Here is a 23,563-nt window from a genome sequence, read left to right as displayed (position 1 = left end):
GACGAGATTTTTTCACCAGTGGTGAAAATGACAACCCTTCGTTTCCTACTCGGCGTAGTGGCAGCCGACAACTTGGAGCTGATTCAGCTAGATGTCAAAACAGCATTCCTCCATGGTGATCTTGACGAGGAAATTTATATGGAGCAGCCAAAAGGCTTCGTGGCAACTGGCCAAGAACATCTAGTCTGCCGACTCAGGAAGAGTCTATACGGCCTCAAACAGGCACCGCGACAATGGTACAAGAAGTTCGACGACTTCATCCAATCGATCGGCTTCTCAAAAAGCGATGAGGACCATTGTCTTTTCACCAACACAGCTCAAGATGGATCACCCATCTTCCTCATCATCTACGTGGACGACATGCTACTTTCTGGACGCCACGCGGGCGAACTTGCCGATCTCATTCGGCAACTGCGGTTGAAGTTTGCCATGAAGGACCTCGGTCCGGCACGACACATACTTGGCATGAAGATTAGTCGGCATCGCGATAAACGACATCTTTTTTTGTCTCAGACCGACTATATCGGACGTGTCTTGGAACGCTTCAACATGCAATCAGCCAAATCTGCTTCAACCCCGCTCCCCATGAATCTTCGGCTCTCTCAGCGAGACTGCCCGACATCCGGTCCGGAGGGGGAATATATGAAGTCGGTACCGTATGCACCGGCAGTCGGCTCCCTTATGTACCTGATGGTCGCGACACGGCCTGATATTTCTCATGCCGTAGGAGTCGTTAGCAGATTTATGCACAACCCTGGCCGATCGCATTGGAACGCAGTCAAGCATGTGTTTAGATATCTAGCTGACACAAAAGACCACGGCATTCTTTTCGGTCCGAACCGAACCTCAGGCGTAGTCGGTTACACTTACTCGGACTTCGCCGGCTGTATAGACAGTCGGAAATCAACAACCGGATACTGCTTCAAATTCGGCAATGGAGCAATCTCGTGGAAGTCGAAACTTCAGGAGTGCACAGCGACCTCAACGACCGAAGCAGAATATGTAGCTGCGTCCGACGCAGCAAAAGAAGCTTTGTGGCTCGGTCGGCTGGCGCACACGTTTCGACAAGTCGACCATGACTCGGCTCCAGTTGTCTACAGCGACAGTCAAGGTGCTGTTGCCTTGTCGAAAAATCCGGTTCACCACAACGCCTCCAAACATATCGACGTTCGATATCACTTCGTTCGGGACTGCGTCATTTCAGGGAAAATCGGTCTAGAGAAAATATCCACAACCAACAATGTCGCAGATGGAATGACCAAGTGTCTTTCGGCAGACCGCTTTCGGTCTCTTCGGCATCAGATGGGCGTAACGACAAACCAGTCCGGTTAGAGCCGGACACAGAGCAGGATGGTTCCCGACAACCGACATCAGTTCCTTAATGATCGGCTTCAACTGTTCCGACCCGACCAGTTCGGTCTTCTGCCTTCGGACCCTGCCGACTCGAACAAAGCTGATATGTCCGAGAACCTAAGTCTATACCTGTAATCTTAGATAACCCATGTATACGCCCATTACGGGGGAGTGTCGAATACAAGTGTATAATGGACGTATTCACACTATCCCGTTCTGGCCATTTATGTAATTAGCATAAAGGGCAGTTGCCCTAAGTCGGTCCCTATATATAGTGACCTTGTAACCTCTTTGTGAGGTTGGGGGGCTTGTTGTATTCTTGTTTATGAATAAAGAACTCTTTTGTGTCTCTCTCTCTCACTCTCTCTCTCTGTGCAACGACATAGAAACAGTCATACGCAGGTATTCAGAAGAATCGAATGCTTCTAGATCTTCCGCATTGACGACATTGTCTCCAACATGCTCTTCTCCGATAAAGATGGTGCCCATAGACAAGGTCGACGCGGAAGAGGTCAATTCGACCTATCCCACAAAGGGAATTCACAATTTCAGCAAGGAAACGGAAGCCATCCAGGAAACTTCACAAGAAGGGGGAGCTTCCACGCCGAACAAGGTCGGCGAACGATGCCACCTACGTGCAACAACTGCGGCAAAATCGGCCATCGCGAAGAGGAGTGCCGAAAAAGATGAAGTGAGTCGACCTCAACAAGCCGGCAACTCACAAATTACGTCGCGAACGCGGAATACGCGGACTACGGCGGACTCTTCGTGATGAGGCATAGAGCGAACTCTATGATGGCCTCCGATCCCGCAAACTCCGCAAGCAACTCCAACTCCGAACACGCGTGGTTCGTAGACTTCGGCACCTCACACCACATGACGTCACACCAAGAGTGGTTTTCGCGACTTGCGAAGGCCGGATCGACCCGGCTACATAGAGACCGGAGACGACATTCCGCATCCCATTCGGCACATCGGCGATGTCCCATTCGGGAAAGAAGGCGAGCAAACTTGCATCAAGAATGTCTTGCACGTGCCCACAATAACAAAGAATTTGGTCTCGGTCGGCCAAATCGTGGAGGAAGGCATGCAAGTTCGCTTCAACAATGAAGGTTGCTTCATCGAGAAAGACGACTGACTCATAGCCAAGGGACGGAGAGACGGTCGCTTGTTCATCCTCGACTCAAACGATGTAAAATCAGCCATGTACGCCAAAGGTCTCAAGACCGAGACAAACATCGAGTTGTGGCACAAGCGAATCGGCCACGTAAACCTCCAACGGCTTCGCGGAATGCAATCAAAGGGAGTCGTAATCGGACTCCCGGCCTTCGAATCAAAATGAGTCGACCAAGTGTGTGAAGCATGCCAACTCGGCAAACAACATCGACTCCCATTCCCGAAGGAGAGCTCCACAAGCAAAGGCCTCCTCGACGTCATACACTCGGACATATGGGGACCGGCTCAAACGTCGACGCTCGGCGGATGCCGCTACTACGTCACCTTCATCGACGACCACTCGCGCTACGCGTGGATATACCCGATGAAGAAGAAGAGCGAAGTGCTCTCCCACTTTCAAAGGCTCAAAAGCCAAGTGGAGAAAGAAACTGGTCGGCACATTCGATGCCTACGATCGGACGGAGGAAAGGAGTACTTCTCCGACGAGTTCACCTCTTACCTCCAAGGTGAAGGCATTCGTAGAGAATTCTCATGCCGACACACTCCCCAACAAAACGGAGTAGCCGAGAGAAAGAATCGGCAAATACTCGAGGTAGCACGCGCCATGATGCGTGAGAAGCACATGCTGAACTTCTATTGGGCGGAGGCGGCATCCACGGCCGTCTATCTCATGAATCGATGCACCACAAATAGCGTTGTCGTAGTGTAGGTTGCACACTATGTGGAAATTATATTTTTGTCCCTCCGGATAGAGAATGGAGTGCTCGGTGAGAACCGGAAGAAAACGGCATACCGGCAAGGAGGAAAACGGCATACCGAAAAGGAGGAAAACGGCATACCGGCAAGGAGGAAAACGGCATACCGGCAAGGAAGAAAACGGCATACCGGCAAATGTAAAAAGAAAGAGACATAAATGTAAAAAGAAAGGAAATACTCACTACTGCGCAGGGCGTGATTCGAACTCTGCACCTCCACGTTGACAAACCCCAACCTTACCATTACATTAACTTATCTTAAGTGTTTTAAATATAGATTTAATACGTATAAGACCTTTATTTATGCATACCTTTATTAAAAGGTAAATCGTGTATTTTTTTAATATATGAAAAAGAAAAACGCGAGACACTAAAAATAACTCATGCACATCTAGCGTGCATGAGCCCTATACTTAGGAAATAAAAAAGCATCACATGGACATTTAGTGGACATGAACACTTTTTGTAAAAAAAAAAAAACGGCATGAAGCCATGCTTAGCTCTTCTTTCCTTATATAAGGAGGAGAGAAATATGTAAAGGGTTGTTGATTATTTGGATTAAGTATTAACCAATACAAAAATTATTCGTGGGATTCACGATTTATACATCTACTTCTCTCTTAACACCCTAAGTACCAATTAATATAGTATACTCGTGTGATTCACGAGTTTCTTATCTTTCTCTTTGCTATTTACTCATAATTAATCTCTATCTCACGAACTTCTTTCTCCTAGTCCAAGACCTCTGTGGTTCCCACCCGACTCACGCAACGATCCGGAGCCGAAAGGCACGACACAGTTGGTGAACCCAACGTGAAGACGGGTGGCAAGGAGATGGAGGCTCAACAAGCTAACAATATGATGGCGATGTTCGAACGGATGCTTCAAGAACAACGCACGATGTCGGAGATTTCGGCATCAGTAGAGCGGCTCGTGCAACGCAACGGGCAATTTAATGGTAAGGATGTGTCGCGATATTTGCAGGACTACAAGGCGGAGATGCTCCGGTGCCGGGCTTCGGAAGGACTGCAAGTGACATCCTTTAACCGGGTGGCGACCGACGGGCTTCAAGGGAGTATCCACGGGTTGCAACAACAAAATCCGACGTGGGAAGCATTCGAAGAGGCGTTAAAGACCACGTTTGCCATCGAGGACTCCTCCAAGGCAACGCGGAGGGGATTCGAGGATTGGGTGGAAACGTCAGGTAAGGGGTTGAAGGTCCTCGAAGTGTTTTCGACATTCGAAAGTCGGTTCGGGAGGCTGTCCGCGAGAGATCAAACTATTCTTGCGCCGGACAAAGTCATCATGTTTTTGCGAGCTGTGGACGTCCGGGACCGGAAAGATCTCGGAGTGCTTCTTGAGGACACGACCACCGAAAGCGGCCTCACCGAAACATGGGAAAGCGTGCGGGATATCGTCGCGCGGTACACGAAGAGGGGGCAATGGCTTGCCAACGAAGAAAAGAGGGTTTCGGAACCGATTCCGAAACCGAGAACGGGACTGGAAGACCATCAGCCGAGGGCTCGGGAGATTACGGCCGAGAAGGGAGTCGACGCGTCTACGGTGGAGTAGCTGCTGAAGGAGATGGAGAATCTAAAGATCGCGATCGTGAAGAAGTCGGATGACCGCCCCACAAGCTCCAAATATACGGATCGACGGTGCATATGGTGCGATAGCGCCGAACACGATCGGAGGGATTGCGACGACCATAAGGAGGCGCTACGACGGGATCTCATCTACTACGAGGGAAACCGGATTCATTCGATGGACTCTCGGAAGCCACTCCGACCGAACTTCCGGAAAGGCGGCATGAAGAAGGTGCTCGAGGAGGAGTTAGCGGCAAGAAGCAACTATGCGACAACCGCGGGAATATGTGTCGGGGAGTCAACGGGAGCGAAGGCGTCTTTCTGGCCGGAGGTGCTAAGAAACACCGAGAAAACCGACTCCAACGATATCCGAAACACCGCGGAAGGCGTCCGGGAAGCTACGGGATGGGGATGCCCTGTCGATAAGAATAGCATATACGCCCTGTGTCAATTACATGAGGTGTATGTGGACGAGAAACGACGGCGCACGGAGGATGCGGCCGGACCATCGAAGATACCGGAAAGCTGGAACTCCGGAGGTAAGGGAAAAGAAAAGGCGACTCCGGCATTCAAGCTCGCCTCGGACATAGAACAACAAACCGACTTGAAAAGAGTGTTCGAGGAAAGAATCTTGGATAGCCGGGTAGATTTTTCGCTGCGGGAACTACTCGGAATAGCGAAGAAGGAGTTTCACGATCTTCTCGTGGATCTCGTGAAAAGGAAGAGACAAAGTACGGAGGAAAATGCTCCAAGGGTGAATGCAAATACCGTTTCAATGAACGACACCGAAGTGGAAGGCGAAATTCCGGACTCCCACTATACAAGGCCACACTGGGCACGTGCGACTACGGAGACTCCGGTCCGAATCGGCAACATCAAAGAACCCGTGCTAGCATTGATTGATCACGGATCGGAGATCAACTTGATGTCCAAGGAGTTCTACCGAAAGGGGAAGTGGCCTATAAACACCAACCATGGATGGAAGATTCGGGCAGCCACGAAAACGACAGAAGACCTATTTGCGGCTTGTCCGGATGTGACAGTAAAGATCGGGGATGTCGAAATTGACCAAAATTTCTTTGTGCAGGATGAGGTTTCACATTCTGTCATCCTCGGCCAACCCTTTATCACGGCTTCACGGATGGAGACGAAGGTGCTCGATAGTGGTGCGGCTTTTGCGCGAATTCGGAGCCAAAACGGAGGGAAATCCGTCCAATTCCTAACGGTGCCGGCAAATCACGAAAGGAACAAGAGGGAACTCTTGTCCCAAGTGAGAATGGATTTTTAAAGCGGACTGTTGCGGAGTGGGGAAGTGATAGTCCGAGAAGCCCTGATACCCCACACAGGAAGAAAACTCTCGGAGCAAAACAAGTACGAATCGGCCCGGATGGGGCATCTACGTACACGGCCGTAACCGGAGGAATGAAGAAACAATACCGACAAGTGGAGGATAAGTTACGGTCGGCATCAATAATAAAAGAAGACGAAGAAATCGTGGGAGTGATCGAGGAAGTGTTCTATGGGAATACACTACAACGGCTTGAAGAGCTTGCGGAAGATAAAAGCCAAGGGAACCGGGTAGTCCCGGTGGAATCGGTCGAGATGTACGAGATCGTTGCGAAAATGGGGCCGGATGCGCTCCGCAAAGAAGAAGCAATGGTAAGTACGAAATACAAGACCGTGGAGAAGAAGGTGAAACCGGCCGCGGGACCACTACCCGCCGATAGCGAACAAAAGAAGAAAGAAGTCTCGGGAGATCCGACACTTCGGAAGTCCGTGGATATCGGACATGCCTTCACGGATGAGACCCGGAAGAAACTTCGGATCGGTGGAGGTGGGTTCCTATTACAGAAAGAAGAAGAACGATTTCGCGAGATGTTGGAGCAACACGGCAAAGCGTTTGCATTTACATCAAGGGAGATAGGGTGCGTCGATCCGAGAATAGTGGAGCCGATGGTGATCTTTACGATTGACCATGTACCGTGGAATCTGAAGCCGATTCTGGTGCCACGGGCGCATATTCCGAAAGTCATCGACTTGCTCAAGGAGAAGGTGGCGATGGGGATTCTAGAGCCATCAAGTGCTCCGTACTCAAATCGATGGTTTACGGTTCCGAAGAAGAATGGGTCACTCCGATTTATCCAAGACTTGCAACCGGTGAATAAGGTCACGATCCGGAACTCGGGAGTCGGTCCGATAGTGGACGAATTTGCGGAAGCTTTTGCCGGACGTGCGATATACTCCATCGGGGACCTATACTCGGGGTATGATCAATTCCAACTAGCCGTGGAGAGCCGAGACATCACTACCATGCGGACACCGATAGGACTAGTTCGAATGTGCACACTACCACAAGGAGCGACAAACTCGGTTGCACATATGATGAACGCGATGAACAAGGTGCTTCGAGATTGCATCCCGGAGATAACGATGACGTTTCTAGATGACATTCCGATGAAAGGATGCGCGGTGGAAGCAAAAGATGAGACTATGGATGATCGGGGATGCCGAAAGTTCGTGGTCGACCATATTCATGATTGCGAGAAAGTGTTGCGAAAACTAGAAGATGTGCACCTAACACTTTCCGGGGAGAAATCGGCATTCGGGCAAGAAGAAATATTGGTGGTCGGACATCTATGTGGACCCTACGGCCGAAGACCGTCACCAACAAAGATCGATGCGATTCGAGCTATGAAGGAAGTATGTGAGTCAACATCGGAAGTCCGAAGGTTTCTGGGTGCGTGTGCATTCTATCACATATGGATTCCGCACTATGCACATATAGCGGACCCGCTCTATCACTTGTTGCGGAAAGGTAAGAAATTCGAGTGGAAACCGGAACACGCTAAAGCCATGAGGAAGCTCAAGAAGACACTATGGAGGGCGGAATCACTTAAGAAGCCAAGCTACGAGCGACCAATCATAGTAACGGTTGATACAAGTCCAACCGGTATCAGGTGGGTCATCAATCAAGCCGACTCGGATGGTTCGCGGTATCCGATCCGATTTGGAGCAAAGGTCCTCAACGAAAGGCAACGCGGATATGCACAAGTCAAAAGAGAATTGTGGGGAGTCGTGTCGGCGATAAAATCGGATCGGGATTATTTGATCGGAGCTGAAGTGGTGATCGAGACGGATTGTCTTCCGATACTCGGGATGATGCGGTGTTGTACGATACCGGATGTGGCTATGCTAAGGTGGGTTGCATATGTCAAGTCACTTAATCCGGAGGTTCGACACATCTCGGGGAAGGACAACGCGGTAGCGGACATGTTATCGAGGGCGCGGTTTGAAGACGACATAACCGAATCAGATAATGAAGAAGTTTCCGAAGACTACTTCACGTCAGAATCCATATGCCGAGTGAACGTGATCCGAGAATTCCGGGAAGAAGAATACGAGGGGGAAACCTTGATGATCGGGAAGATGCTACAAGAGGTCGAGGATTCAACCAATGATAAAGAAAGGAGAGCCGAGATCCGAAGGAAGAAGAGGCAAGTCCAAAAGTTCTTCTTGGAAAACGGTTTAATATGGAGGACGCCGAAAAGACCGGATGGGATACCACTTCGAGTAGTCGGGACGAAAGAGCAACGAAACCGGATAATGTCCGAGTTCCACGAATCCGATTGGGCTGGACATCGAGGAACATGGGCAACTTTTGTGAAAATCAAGCAAAGGTATTGGTGGAAGAACATGTATAGAGATGTCGCGGAGTTCACAGAAAGCTGCGAGAAATGTCAAGTCTACTCCGGGGTCCGACACCGAGATGAGCTGCATCCGACATTCTCACCGACAATCAACTTCAAGTGGATGGTCGACATTGTAGCTATGCCGACCGGGATTGGACAAAAGAAATACTTGGTGTTAGCTCGAGAAGATCTCACAAACCAAGTTGAAGGTCGAGCGCTTCGGAGGAAAACGTGTGCCGCGGTGTGCCAATTTCTTTTGGAAGAAGTGTTTTGTAGGTACGGCTGTGTAGGACAAGTGATTGCGGACCGGGGAGAACTCGACTCGGACAAAGCTAGGGGATTCTTCGCCAAACATGGAGTTCGGTTAACGTTGACAACGGCCTACAATCCGGAGGCCAACGGGAAGATCGAACGAGGACATAGTCCGATCGTGAAAGCACTTGCGAAGGCATGCGACGGAAGGGTGAAGGATTGGCCACAAATACTTCCGTATGCACTATGGGCGGATCGGACGACGCATAGCTCCGTGACCGGTTATATGCCGGCAGAACTCATGACCGGACAAGCACCGGTAATGCCAACGGAAACCGCAATCGCGACATGGACAATACTACCGTGGAAGGAAGAGATGAGCCGGGAAGAACTACTAGCGGTCCGGATACGACAACTGGAGGGAAGACCGAAAGATGTAGCGGAAGCGTCACGCCGACAACAAGAAGCACGGTTCCGGAACAAAAGCCGGTTCGACACAAAGCACCGACTACGACCGAGGAGGATTGAAGAAGGAGATTGGGTGATCGTCTATGATAGTAGCTTGGACCATCAACATACAACGATGCGGAAATTCGCGAAAAGGTGGTTCGGGCCGTACGAGGTTCGGAAGGTCTTCGACAACGGGACGTACCAACTGTCCGAGTTGGATGGAACAATACTACGAGTGCCTATAGCCGGGAAGCGGGTGAAGATTTTCAAGAAGCGGACCGACGACAAACCTTATGTGATCCAAGTCGAGGCCGACAACGAGGAGCAATCGGACGAAGACCACAATGATGCGGGAAGCGAAGAAAGTGGATTACAACTCATAGTCGACATAAGGGGAGAATCGGAGGAAGCTTCGGATGAAGACGGATACGAAGAATCAAGAACTTCGGCACATACCGGAGGATGTGCGGGTTTGGAGGGGGTGAGTGTCGTAGTGTAGGTTGCACACTATGTGGAAATTATATTTTTGTCCCTCCGGATAGAGAATGGAGTGCTCGGTGAGAACCGGAAAAAAACGGCATACCGGCAAGGAGGAAAACGGCATACCGAAAAGGAGGAAAACGGCATACCGGCAAGGAGGAAAACGGCATACCGGCAAGGAAGAAAACGGCATACCGGCAAATGTAAAAAGAAAGAGACATAAATGTAAAAAGAAAGGAAATACTCACTACTGCGCAGGGCGTGATTCGAACTCTGCACCTCCACGTTGACAAACCCCAACCTTACCATTACATTAACTTATCTTAAGTGTTTTAAATATAGATTTAATACGTATAAGACCTTTATTTATGCATACCTTTATTAAAAGGTAAATCGTGTATTTTTTTAATATATGAAAAAGAAAAACGCGAGACACTAAAAATAACTCATGCACATCTAGCGTGCATGAGCCCTATACTTAGGAAATAAAAAAGCATCACATGGACATTTAGTGGACATGAACACTTTTTGTAAAAAAAAAAAAAAAAAGCATGAAGCCATGCTTAGCTCTTCTTTCCTTATATAAGGAGGAGAGAAATATGTAAAGGGTTGTTGATTATTTGGATTAAGTATTAACCAATACAAAAATTATTCGTGGGATTCACGATTTATACATCTACTTCTCTCTTAACACCCTAAGTACCAATTAATATAGTATACTCGTGTGATTCACGAGTTTCTTATCTTTCTCTTTGCTATTTACTCATAATTAATCTCTATCTCACGAACTTCTTTCTCCTAGTCCAAGACCTCTGTGGTTCCCACCCGACTCACGCAACGATCCGGAGCCGAAAGGCACGACAGCGTGCACGAGCTTACTCCATACGAAATCTTCGTTGGAAGGAAGCCCATCCTCTCGCACCTCAAGGTGTTCGGAAGCATTGCGAATGTACGCATCCCGAACGAAAGTCGAGAGAAGCCCGACGCGAAGTTGGAAGAATGTATCCACATAGGATACTTGTCCGCGAAAAAGGCGTACAAGTGCTTCAACCCTTCGACCTGAGCGGTGCGGATAAGTCGCGACGTCGTTTCTGACGAATCGGCATCTTGGTATAAGCCCGATGCGACTCCATCCGACCCGATCGAGGAAGAGTTGAACGCCAACTCGGACGACGAAACTCGGCCAAGTCCTCCACCGAAGGACAATCCAAGCTCTACCGAGCTAATTGGCCCACAAGAGCCTCCATGCGATGAAAACACGTTGCAGCCAAGTCCGACATCGGACAAAGGCAAAGGTAAGATGCCCGAATACGAAGTCGAGGTCCACCCCGACGACCATGATTCAGATGATTCGGCTCGCTCACTAGACAGTGAGTTCAGTGTACCCATCATGAGGACACTCGGAGTAAAGAAGGCACTCACATCGACAAACGAGAAACTCTGTTGCTCATCACGAGCGAAGACCCAAGTCACTCATTACGCCTACAACGAGTATATGGCCCATCACTATGCCCTCGCGATGAAGGTAGTGGCCGAACAAGAGCCCGAGCATCCAAGCCTTCGTCACAAGCTTGAGGGGGAGAATAAGTCGCGAAGAGCCGTGCAACAAAGCCGCAAAGATGTGAAGAAAATCGAGCAATAAAGCCGCGGAGAGCCACGCAACGAGGCCGCGAAGACGCGGAGAACCGCGCAACGAAGCCGCGAAGACGTGAAGAAAGCCGTGCTATAGAGCCGCGCAATGAAGCCACGAAGACGCGAAGAAAGCCGCGCAACACCACGAAGAAAGCCGCAAGCCGCACCGATGCTGATGAAGCCGAAGGAAGCTAAACCGGACGTTGGACGCCTCACACTTGAGCTTGAGGGGGCGTGTTGAGATATCAAGCTCAACTAGTTTAATCTAGTTAGTCAACACATATAACTTAGTAGTTACCTAGATCGAATCTAGTTAATGTGTTGACCTTAAGCCTTTAAATAGGACCTTGTACTTAAGTAGGATATTTTAGATCCTCCACTCCTTAGTACATTTAATGTAGGACTTACACATAAGTACCTATGTTCTACCCACACATGTGCACCTTTGCACATGGGTTGTATATATACCTCATTGTGGGTATTTTTGTATGTGATGACACTTTACAATATAGTCAATCATCCCCCATTTATCTTTGTGTTCAAGTGTAACTTCCTCTCTCTCTCTCTCTTCCTCTCACACACTCTCACGCGCATATCATACTAATTTTCCGCTGCTTAACGTAACCATATAATTAGTCGCTAATTAACCCTAGTTAATTACCTAATTACTTAATAGAAAGATATCCAAGAAATCCCAGAAAATGTCATTTGTCATATGTTGATAAACTGTGGATGCATTTGTGAGCCCGAAAGGCATGATTGTATACTTAAAATGACCATACAGAGTGCGAAATGTAGTTTCCACTCATCCACCATTCGAATTCAAACAAGATTATATGCGCCCCTTAGATCAATTTTGGTAAAATGCTTTGCCCCACCAATTCGCTCTAAAAGACTGGAGATTAAAGGTAGAGCATACCTATTTCTTATGGTGACTTTATTTAAGCCTCGCTAATCCATGACCAAATGAAGCAAGTTGTCCTTTTTCTTCACAAAAACAATAGGAGCACCAGCTAGAGAATTTGAATGTCGAATAAACCCATGTGCAAGATTCTCCTTGATGTGATGGAAGAAGGATAAAAGAGAACACAAGAAGAAATGAACGAAATGATAAGAGAAGAATGGGTGTATTACGATAGAAAGAGAAAGAGAATTGATACAAAATAGGCAATGAGAGCTAACGGTTGGTGTTGATTCGAATTGATTTGAGAAGACATGTATGTCTATATTTATAGGTTCCTATAGAATAGCTTAGAGATTTCTATAATATTCTAGAATGTTCTAGACCTAGAATGTTCTAAGATGTTCTAGGACATTCTAGAACATTCTAGAATTATCCAGAGTTTTTAGAATAATCAATATATTACAAAAAGTAACTTTTATCCTAAAATCATATGGCAATAAGCTACCTTAAGGGTTGGGGTTTTCAATTATGGATTACAAGATCCTAGGTTAAAGCCCAAGTGACGCCATAATGGTCACGTGTTCATGACAACAACTACCCTTGTAGGCAGTTGATTATCATGAACAAAATATCCATGATCATTTCCTTCGGGGGGCGTACCAGATCTTGGAAGACCTTTAGGCAACTTGCTTTCTAGACATACCAAAGGGTGAAGCATGTGATCAACATCCAAACCCGGAAACGAGAGGATACGGTCTTTAAGCATCTCGCAAAAAGGGTCTTGACGAGTTTACCTCTTGTGCATTCATAGCACCAACTACTTGCATTAAAGGCATCCATCTGGCCATAGAATGAACCATACATGCATTCGCATTCGAGAATGATTCATTCAAACGTGTATGGTAAATCATCTCAAAGTTGGATTTGATTTTTAAGTTGAATTTCAAAAAATGACTATGGTCTATATTATGTATTGATTGAATCACATGTCAACACAATTGAAAGTTCAAAACTTAGGAATTTTCTAACTACTACTAAACATTAGAAAGCACAAACATAAAAATCAAATAGTTCAAGGACATAATTGTATTGATGATGAGCTCATCTTGCAATCATCAATGTTCTCGTCTTGCAAGTAATGAAGGTATCAATTTCTTCACTTTAGAACTTTAAAAAAAAATGAGTATGAACTATAGAGATTTAATCAAAATATGTCATTACAAATTATAATCAAACGTTCAAAAACTCATTATTAATACATATATTCGAGAATATGAAGAAAACATGACACTAACATAAAATGTTACTATGACATGACACTAACGAACGAGAATTAGAATTAGAATTAGAATCGTCCATAAAGAGGCCAATTTTGATGATCAATAGGCATTCTTGCTTTATATTGAGAGAGAGAGAGAGAGAGAGAGAGAGAAGTGACAAAATTAAGTTTCGAACACATGACATAGATAGTAGTAATATATGAACTTACCACTAATGTAAGGTAATTTCCAATAATAATAATAAAGAAAAAGAGAAAAATGTGTTGTCGTGGGGAATTCCGGCTACAAGGAGAAAATTTTGCTAGATGCGCGTGAATGGGTGTGCGCGGATGCACACGAAATTTTTCTTTATGTACATAAGTGTGTAAATAGCATAGGACTAATACTAGAGAGTGTGATTTTGATGGGCACTTTAATGTCCCACAGAAAGAGAGGAATGAGAAGGTATGATGTGAGAGAATCGAGGATAGAAAGTGGTTGTCTTAACAGCCTGATGTAACGGTCGGTCTCCCTCTCCTTCTTGAGCTATAGAGGGGGAGAGAGAAGCTGAAAAGGGATCCACGATTTTGGAGGACGAAGTGCTACCGAACCGAGCTTTGCAAAACTTGCCTTCCTAATCTATGTTTCTGTCGTCGTGTTGTGAGACCTCCGTTTCACGCTGGTAGCCCGTGTGCGCCCGATCGGAGGCTCGCTATCGTCTGTGTGCGTGAGCCTTGGGAGCTCGAAGCTCTGTTGCTGGCCACGTCCTATTGTAATCCTTTTGTTTTCTCTATTAATCAGTAGTTTTGCTAAGTCTCTCTATGTGTTTGGGCATCCCTGTGTTCTTATTTATGTGCTATTCCTGTTTGAGTGTGCGTATCCGAGTGAGTGAGCCTGTGAGCTCATCGCTGCTATCCGGCAACCGGTCCGGAACAATATACGTCTCCGAGCCTGTGAGCTCAACTTCCGGTAGCCGGGGATCAATCCGGCGAAGTTATCCAGAAACGATCCGGAAATCCTTTCTCACTGGGTCCTTGGTTTGAGACCCCGGTGGTCCCACCCGTTTCAACACATACCCGCGGAAAACCTTCAAAATGGCACAATTCACCTCACATTTTACACTTCAACAATGATGTCTTCATTGTCTTTTACCCTTAAAAATACTTTTACCAACCCAATTTTGGGAAAACAATTGTCAATGTATAGCTTTTACAAAGGGGTATATTTGAGATAAACCCATGTAACTGATTTATCTTTCCTAAATGATTACGATTGTAATTAATCATTTGATCTCCTCTTATTGTCTCCTACATGCATTTACATATGATATTATTTAGTTCCTCACTCTCGTACCATTAGCTTACTTCTGGTGGTATTTTGGTGATAATCATACCTATCGAGAAAACCAACGACTAGTTAACCTTCCATGTTATATAATTTGAGATAGTTTAGGGTAAGGAATTTATAAGTATCAAAACCTAGATCACATGTGATGAACATAGTATCTTGAATGAGCATACAAACCCATGACACCATAAATGTATGTCTCAAACTCAACCATACCTTTGAGTGCCTCTCTATAAACCTTGCATAAAGATTGTGTGAATATGCTTTCTATGCTGGAATGACACACAATCAAAAGTTCAAAAAGTAAAACCAAGTTACAAATAGATCCATAGGTTGAGTTACTAATGGATTCACAGGTTAGTCGATAATAGCAACCTTACTAATTGTGACATATTATGATTTTGTCTAAATTCTCTTTTCACAATATTTGCCCATCCAATTGACCAAATGACATTCTCTATCATATAATCCCCATGTATTTTTTGAAAGGTCACACTTTTTGCTTAATCAATTGATTAAATAGTTAATCTACATTAATTAAACACGTTACTTATTAGCAATTGTCGCATAAGCACATTGATTAGTTAGGGGTGAGACATTGATTAAAACTCATTGCATTACTTACTTTTTATAGAAGACCAAATCTTGTTACTTAGTAGCACATTACTAAAGAAAGGTGTGTTAAACCAAATCTTGTTCATAACCATTACTAAATCAAATCTTGTTCCGGTGATTTTGAGTTAGTAAACAAAAAGCATGACATATTGTCAAATGCATAAAATATTTATTGTTTTATCAAATTTTCAATTTATACGTATTTTTGATGTCAACAGATTTTGATGCCATTTATGGGTTGGTTATATAGATAGAATGGCGCAAGATGAGGTTACTATAGAATGGAACATTTGTGCTTTACTCATAGTGGCTTGTAGAAACTAATAAATTTGTATATAAGAATTATACAATAGTTTTGTATCTGAAACCGTACGGCTGAAAAACATCTTTTAGAAAGCACAAAGTGATCTTCTTTGGCAAGTGTAGAATATCATTGAGATTATTTTGTTTTCGAATTGAATTCCTTGAGTACTTTCGATTGTTGATGTGTTAGGACGTACAACTATGCTTACGAAAAAAGTGGATAGCTCCTATTAAAGGGGGAGGGGATAGAACACTTAAACCTTCTAGAATCTCATAGTGAACAACTTTCAGTATTTGGTGACAAGGTTTTAATGAGGGAAAGAGTTAAAAAAATGTACATCAAAACAAATTGCTATTACGTCAGGAGTGGTTAAAAGTAAAACTGTTACAACTTACACCAATGCTTGAAGAACATCTCGTATCAATGTTTTTGTACTACATCTTATAAACCTTTTAGCGCGTTATGTTGAGATACTAACAGATTCGTGCAACGATATTTCATGATTATCTATAGAGCATACAACATTTCAACAATTACTTCGACTGGTGTATCATTGGCCATTCGTGAGGATATTTTCCGTAGATGAGATTGGTGTGATGCCCATCAACCTTTTACCCAAAAAGAACGTGCAATACACATATTATCTTCGCTGAAATGGTATAGAGTAGGATCACTTTATTAAAGAGTGGCTTTAAGAATAATGTGTAGAGTCATTGACAATAGAAACGACACACTCATTTCCTCTAGCAAGTATTCATGAACTTTTTTATATGTTCCCCTTTTATTTAACATTTATTATGGAAACAATATTCTTAATTCTGGGTTATAATGCGAGAATCAAATGCACACATTCTTTTAATATGTGTGTGCTCAGATTAGTAGAAAACCTCTAACAATGGTTTAATAAGTTGTTCTAAACCTCCAATGCATACAATGTGGTAGTGACAATGTAATGGGAATCAAAAGGACAAACATAGAATGTGGTAGTGAGGTGACTATGAAATTATGCAAACTCAACGACTATACCCGCATCTTGGCGCCAGTTGTAGTATACAATATCTCAAAAATATGTATTATGTACAATCCAAAAACTTTCCCAATTATCCATGGAAAAGAAAGGCATTTCAAAGTAAAGTAATATAATTCACATGGTGGATATAATGCTTTAATGAAACGCCTCACATGAATATAATATATTAAATCTCTAGGGAAAGTATGAATAATGTAGGCTTTTCTAAATTATTTGAAGGTATCAAAAGTCTTTGGTTTTAGCAACAAACCTAGTGCTAGTTAATGTAACTTTGGAAGAAAGGAATTCAGTTTGTATGTATGTACTTCATATTTTATTTGATAGGCCCCATAAACTACGCTAAGATATTTTTTCTAAACAAAACGCCAAAATAAAATAATACTCCTAAGTTTTCACAACTACTAGAAATCCATCAATACAAAACTTACAAGTTACAACTATGTCAGGGTATTTTAGTGAAAGAATTCTCATTTGATTGTTGTTTTTCTGTGAGAAAATATATAATGTCAAATTCACCAACAATGAACATTTGTAGGTTGTAGTTTGAGTCTCTGTAATCATATTTTTATATATGTGATACCATAGCATGAACAATACGTACCATACGTGCATTCACATTCGAGAATGTTTCAATCGTTCGAGTATGGTAAATACCAAATACCATACTTTTGTATTCATTATATATTATAAGGTAAATTGGTTTTATAGGTAAGAAAGTTAAGGTAAAAAATGTAATAATAAAAATGCAAGTATGTTTTCATAACATACACATTCGTTTGCCAACATACGAAAAAGAATATTTGCAAATGTATTTGAGTATATTACGCACTATGTGTGATACTTTGGAATAAAATTGTGCGCTAACAAAGTAAATCTTGAGAAACACAAATTACAGATTCAGCAACAATTTAATAATGGCATGGTTATACAAAATGCATGTAATCTATAAAGCATCAATGTTTTAAAGAATTACATTTATGATTCTCTATTGGTCATGTAAGTACATATATGTAGGTACACATTTCAACCCAATGCATCAACCAACGTTTGAACTTATTACATTCATTCATGAATCCCAATCCAAGACTACTACTAGATGTCTTGTCCCAAATGATTATATTGATTTTGATAAGATTGCGAGTTGGTGAAGATCCTACAAATTTGAGGCATGTTGCATTATGTGATTTCGTCTAGCCACATGCTTCTTTTTGTAGGTCTTTTATGATCTCTATCATGATGCCCAAACTTTGAAATTGGGTCATAACTCAAATGTATCTCTAACAATCGGCAACGGTTCGGTTCAGTTTGAAACCGAACTGGTTTGGAATCCATTTACAAATGTTGAAACTTCAACCGAACCGTGAAACCGTTAAGCCGAACCGTGAAACCATTAAACCGTAAAAACCACGGTTTCAGTTTTCAACATAGGTCTAATTTTTAATTTTTTAAAATTTATAATATTTCATTTTTTAACATTCTCAAAATTTTTAAGATGTTCCTATAATGTGAGAATAAGGTCTAAAAATGCAAAGATTGTTTTAAAACAATTTTTAGATTTTCTTTTTGAATTTTTAAATTTTAAAAAAATAATAATAAATAACCGTTTAAACCGTGGTTTTTGACTGTTGAAACCGAACCGAACCATTAAACCGCGGTTTCGTGGTTTGGTTCGGTTCAAACCGAACCGTTGCCGATTGTTATGTATCTCTCACAACTATGTCTCAACTCACAAGTTCATCATCACTGTGTGACCATTATTAGTTCTCTAATGTGGGTCATGACTCACCATCCTCACTTAGAACTTATTTCTGGTAATTAGCAAGTTGTTTCCTTTGGCACTCCATTCTCGAGCTTGTTTTCTCCACACTCAACCCAACCTTTATCCTTTATTATTTCGAGATTTTCATCCCTTGGCCTCCCTATGACATCAGTGAATTGTCAATAAATTTTCTTTGAGCCATTGAGACATCTCTCTTTTGGGAGGCCTAAATTCCCCATATTGTTTGATTGTTATGTGAGACTTTACATTCCTCAACCTAATCATTCACCATGTTGTTAAGTGTTTCATCCCCACCCCAACTCGAGCATGTTTTTCCTTAGGTTTAACGACACGTCATTTTTCATTATTGGGTCACTACAATTAGTCATGGCCCATGGACTCCTTCTCATGCTTTAATGCTCCTAGCTTCACATTGGGACTCTCCACACTTTCAAGCACTCTAAGATTGTTGTTAAATCATGTCACATTGTTAAGGACTCCATGATTGTTGTTACACCCTCTATCACAATTTCCATGCCTTTTGACCTAATCATTGGCACTTCTTCAAGCTATTATGCTCCATAATAATTCCTTGGGCCTTCCACAAATCAAGTTCTCCATTATATCTCATGGGTTCTTTAACATTCCCATGTGGCTCTAAATTTGTCCTTGGCACCTTCACATTCTTAAAGTTGATCCTAGGCCCTTCCCTCCATTCATCACACAACCCCAATAAATTCCTCACATTGCTCTTCTGGACATTTTGCCATTCACTTTTGTCACTCCTTTTACCTAATGTTGACTTATCTAGGCTTTCTAACATTAATTTACCACAATACTCATGGTCGCTTCATGTGTTTCCCAACTACTTTTTTTGGCCTACTATTTTTTGGTTGTCTTCAGCCTAATCCCCTCTCTAAGTTCTTGTCATCTTCATTAAAATGAACTTCTCGTCTATTCCCTTATAGTTTTTACTCACTAGCGGTTAAGCTCTTTCTAGTTCAACTCATATTTTTGCTTTGTACCTTGCTTTTGGGCACATTCTTGCTCCCGAGTCCTGACATTGAGTTGCTTGCAAAAATAAATCCCTCCATTTTGCAAAAACAATTGGATATCAATATGGACCTCCATAAAAAATGGAAGAAGATGCATGAAACCATACAAAAGGTTACACCTCTTATCTTTCAAATGGGGAATAGAGACAAACACAAGACCATAAGAGTTTCCTTGAAATTGGTTCGAGGAAAAATCAAAACAAGGTCGTCAATAACTAAGAAAACAACATTATTGTGTGAAGCAACCACATATTGTTTCATTCGGAGGGTTAGGCTATAAAAGGAGAATATGACACTATCAAGGGTGATTTAGATGTAGGTTTTCGAAAGAAAGAGACTTTTAAGAAGAGATGGGAAAGGATGAATGTATTTTACATGGTTAATTGTTGTATACGTTGGAGGTATCAACCACCTCTCAGGGTATTTCCTCCACCGATAGGAGACATGTGGATTTGGACATGTGGGGGGGAGGGGGGGGGGGATGCTCTTATGTATGCATTTGAAAGAAGTTTGTTTCTTCTTATGTGATGGATGGTGTCATTGTTCTTCAAATCTTGCATTCAAGATGTGATTTTCATGTTCGAACACATCTGAGTTAAAAGACAGGAAAAGAAATCCATATTGACATCACTCAGCTAGGTATCAACTTGAATATGCTCATTAGAAGCACTATTGATTTGTATGCAACATGTGGAAGTTTATCAGATGCATATAAACTGTTCGATGGGTTGAGATCCCTTAAGGTGGGTGTCGATCACATGGTTGTACATGAAGGCATGTTCATACATGTTGGAATCATGGATCGAGGCATACGAAATGACCTCTATACCATAATGATTTGCTTCAGTTTTACATTGAATATGGAAAATAGATGATGCTTGGTCATTGTAAATGTGGTGGTATATTGGATGCATGTCATGACCCAAAGGTGGTATCTGGATATGTTGAATATGAACATGATGAGGAAGATTGATTTGGTTTGAACGTATGCAAATTCATGGGATGTTTCAAGTTCAACTATTGAGGAAGTGCTCAATCAAGTCTATCAAATGAAGGATTCATGGCTAGCTATAGTCTTATACAAGACGGGTTGGGGAAGGATAATCACTTCCTTTCCATCATTTTGTATTTTGTTGCTGATATGCTTTTTAAAACTAATGGAAGGATATGTTTTTTCTTTTTAAAATGCAATAAGAAAACTAAAGAAGATGAAATCTCTCATGCGAGCAAAAGAAATGACGTATGGAGACATTTTAAGGGGAGGGGAAAGGAGGTTAAGAGATTATCTATATTTAAGAGAAGAAGATATGCTCGATCACTCTATGAACATTTACATGTTAACCAAATGCATGCAAATCTTTGTCTAACCAACACATACAAGGAAATGAAGAAAGGCGCGTGTTTCTAGCTTGTGGAAAAGAAATGTATATCCACAAAGTAAAGCTCTTTGAAGGCACTAGGTTTTCCACTCAAAATATATATTCAAGTTTGATCAAACCACTAGAAAAGGCTTCCTAAAGAATGACAAAACATTTGGATTAAAACCAAGGTGAAAACAAAACTAAGCTTTCTAACTACTAAATTAACTTAGAAACTCTACATTCATAAAACTAAACATTACAATCATGGAAAAGAAATGAGTGAGTGGGTAGAGGTAGACAATAAACTTGACCATTAGCTAAGCAATTTTCAAACTAAAACACAATACCATCTTTTTACTCTCTCAATCATAATGAAAGGGAGTAGAATCATGGACAAATGTTTTTTTATTACATAACATTTGGTCAATTGGTCTTGACAATAATGCATTTGGTTCTCCATACATTCTTTGATAGGTCGTTCTCTTTACAAATATCCTCAACAATACGCACTAGTGTTCAAGTGTGTTGACACCTTGTGAGTAGAGCACCATATTGTGCACAAAATAGAAGTTACATCACAACATGTTTCCTAACATTGCTTTGTTTCATTTGAGAATTTGGTATACAATGTTTTGCCAAGAGTTCCTTTCACAATATTATATTGAAAGCTATTTCAAAAGCTAGAGACTTCCTATATTTGGCGAAACTATTCAGAGGAAGTAAACAACTTCCTTAGTAGAATAACATTGAGAAGGTACACCTATGGTGCCTCCTTTAACTCAAGTTGACTACTCTATTTGATCTTGAAATGTAGTGAGAACCATGAAACTAGTGGGTGTGATGAGAGTCCAAAGTTATGTGTTGAAAGTAAACAACATGGAGGCACACCACCTACTTCCAGTCTCAGCTTGGGATGTTGGTAATAAAACATAGAAAATAAAGAACATATGATGGGTACATGACAACCTACATTGTGTGAAATATTAATCATATCTTCAAAATAATATCAAACCATGTCTTATAGATGTTGTCACAAGTTGAATGAAACGAGGATGTAAAGCATAGCTCATTGTAGTACAATTATTGAAGTCATATCAATTGAGCATGTTAGGGCACCTACAATGAAATGAGAGGACATGCCCAAGCACTTATTGATATCAACTCTATGTCATTCAATATGGAAAGAAAAATCATACTCCTTGGACTTGTAGTTTGGATTTTGAACTCGAGATTCGAGAATAAGGCTCAGAAAGAACTAGAGAATATAGTTATGTATATTAGAATATAGATTAAGAGGTGTGTGTGTGTGTGTGTGTGTGTGTGTGTGTGTGTGTGTGAGAGAGAGAGAGATTGGTTTGATAAACTTGTTGTTGAAAGTTCCATGCCATGTACATCATTTTTTACTCCTTGGCAACCTATTTCCTTAATGGGGGGAGTATATAAGTTAGTGGCCAAAGTCATTTGTCTATAAGTGTGAAGGGCTATTTGGAAATTCATATATCTAGTGTGGGCTTCTATAAGTGGACTCAAGGATGTCGTCTCCACATTTTGAGATAGCCTTAAAGTACCTAAGGTATTAGGGATTGTTATATAATCGGCATATGTGGCATACCTTTGTTTTTTCTACTCCATATGGGGTTCAAGGACATATATGTCAGTTCTCCTTGTTTTAGACTTTAGGAAGGTTGACATGTGGAATTAGGGATTAGTAGCTTGGTAAGGGATCATCGCCATCATTTTCATTGACCTTTTATCACATGGAATTGTACAAGTCCATAATGTATCTAGATATGAGGATATCGTGGGGCTTAGTTGATTTTGTGATGAATCAATAAGATACCACATTCCATCAATTGTAATTCAACTTTTGTAATTAAGACATTTCTGTTTACGGTAAACAAAAAGAGAAGAAGGGAATATTCAATAGACAATATTCACAAGACCATGTATAAAGAAAAATATGCATGATTATACAATGAGACTATGAACAATACTAATATTAATGTTGTGTTTTATGGCTGTTTTTTTTTTCCCAACAGTTTTTACAAATACTAGAATCATTTCAGATATACTGGTGGAGATGAAACAATATTATGTACTATTTGTATACTGCCTCCGGGCTTTTTATTAATACCAATGGAGCATATGTTTTATGGTAACAATACTAATATTAAATAAATTATACATCAAGGACATCAACACTTCATACAAGAAGGCATGGGCTTGGTTTATATATGAGGCTATGTAAGTACACGTTGAAGTTAGGATCAACCTAGTAAGGATGGTAGAGTGAGTGGGAATTGGGATATTAAAAGTATCCCCTTCATTCATTTGTACAATGAGCTTAGATTTCCTTCTCCCACTAATATAAACGCGCTTACACTCCCCTCTATGATTGGTAGATCAAGGGACATCGACTGAGCACCATCAAAATTTGTTTGAGTTTGTTTGATCCAAGAGCTAGTGAAGATAGCTATTGTTGTCATATTGCCAACGGCACATGATGTGAACCCACATCCAAACCAACCATATTCTCCACTTATACATCACGACTAC

This window comes from Azolla caroliniana, unplaced genomic scaffold (genome assembly GCF_043228905.1).
Source record: "Azolla caroliniana isolate FFs.n. ecotype wild unplaced genomic scaffold, voAzoCaro1.0.p SCAF_5, whole genome shotgun sequence".
Lineage (NCBI taxonomy): Eukaryota > Viridiplantae > Streptophyta > Polypodiopsida > Salviniales > Salviniaceae > Azolla > Azolla caroliniana.
The sequence above is the reverse complement of the archived record's forward strand: the minus strand, read 5'-3'. Positions refer to the sequence as shown.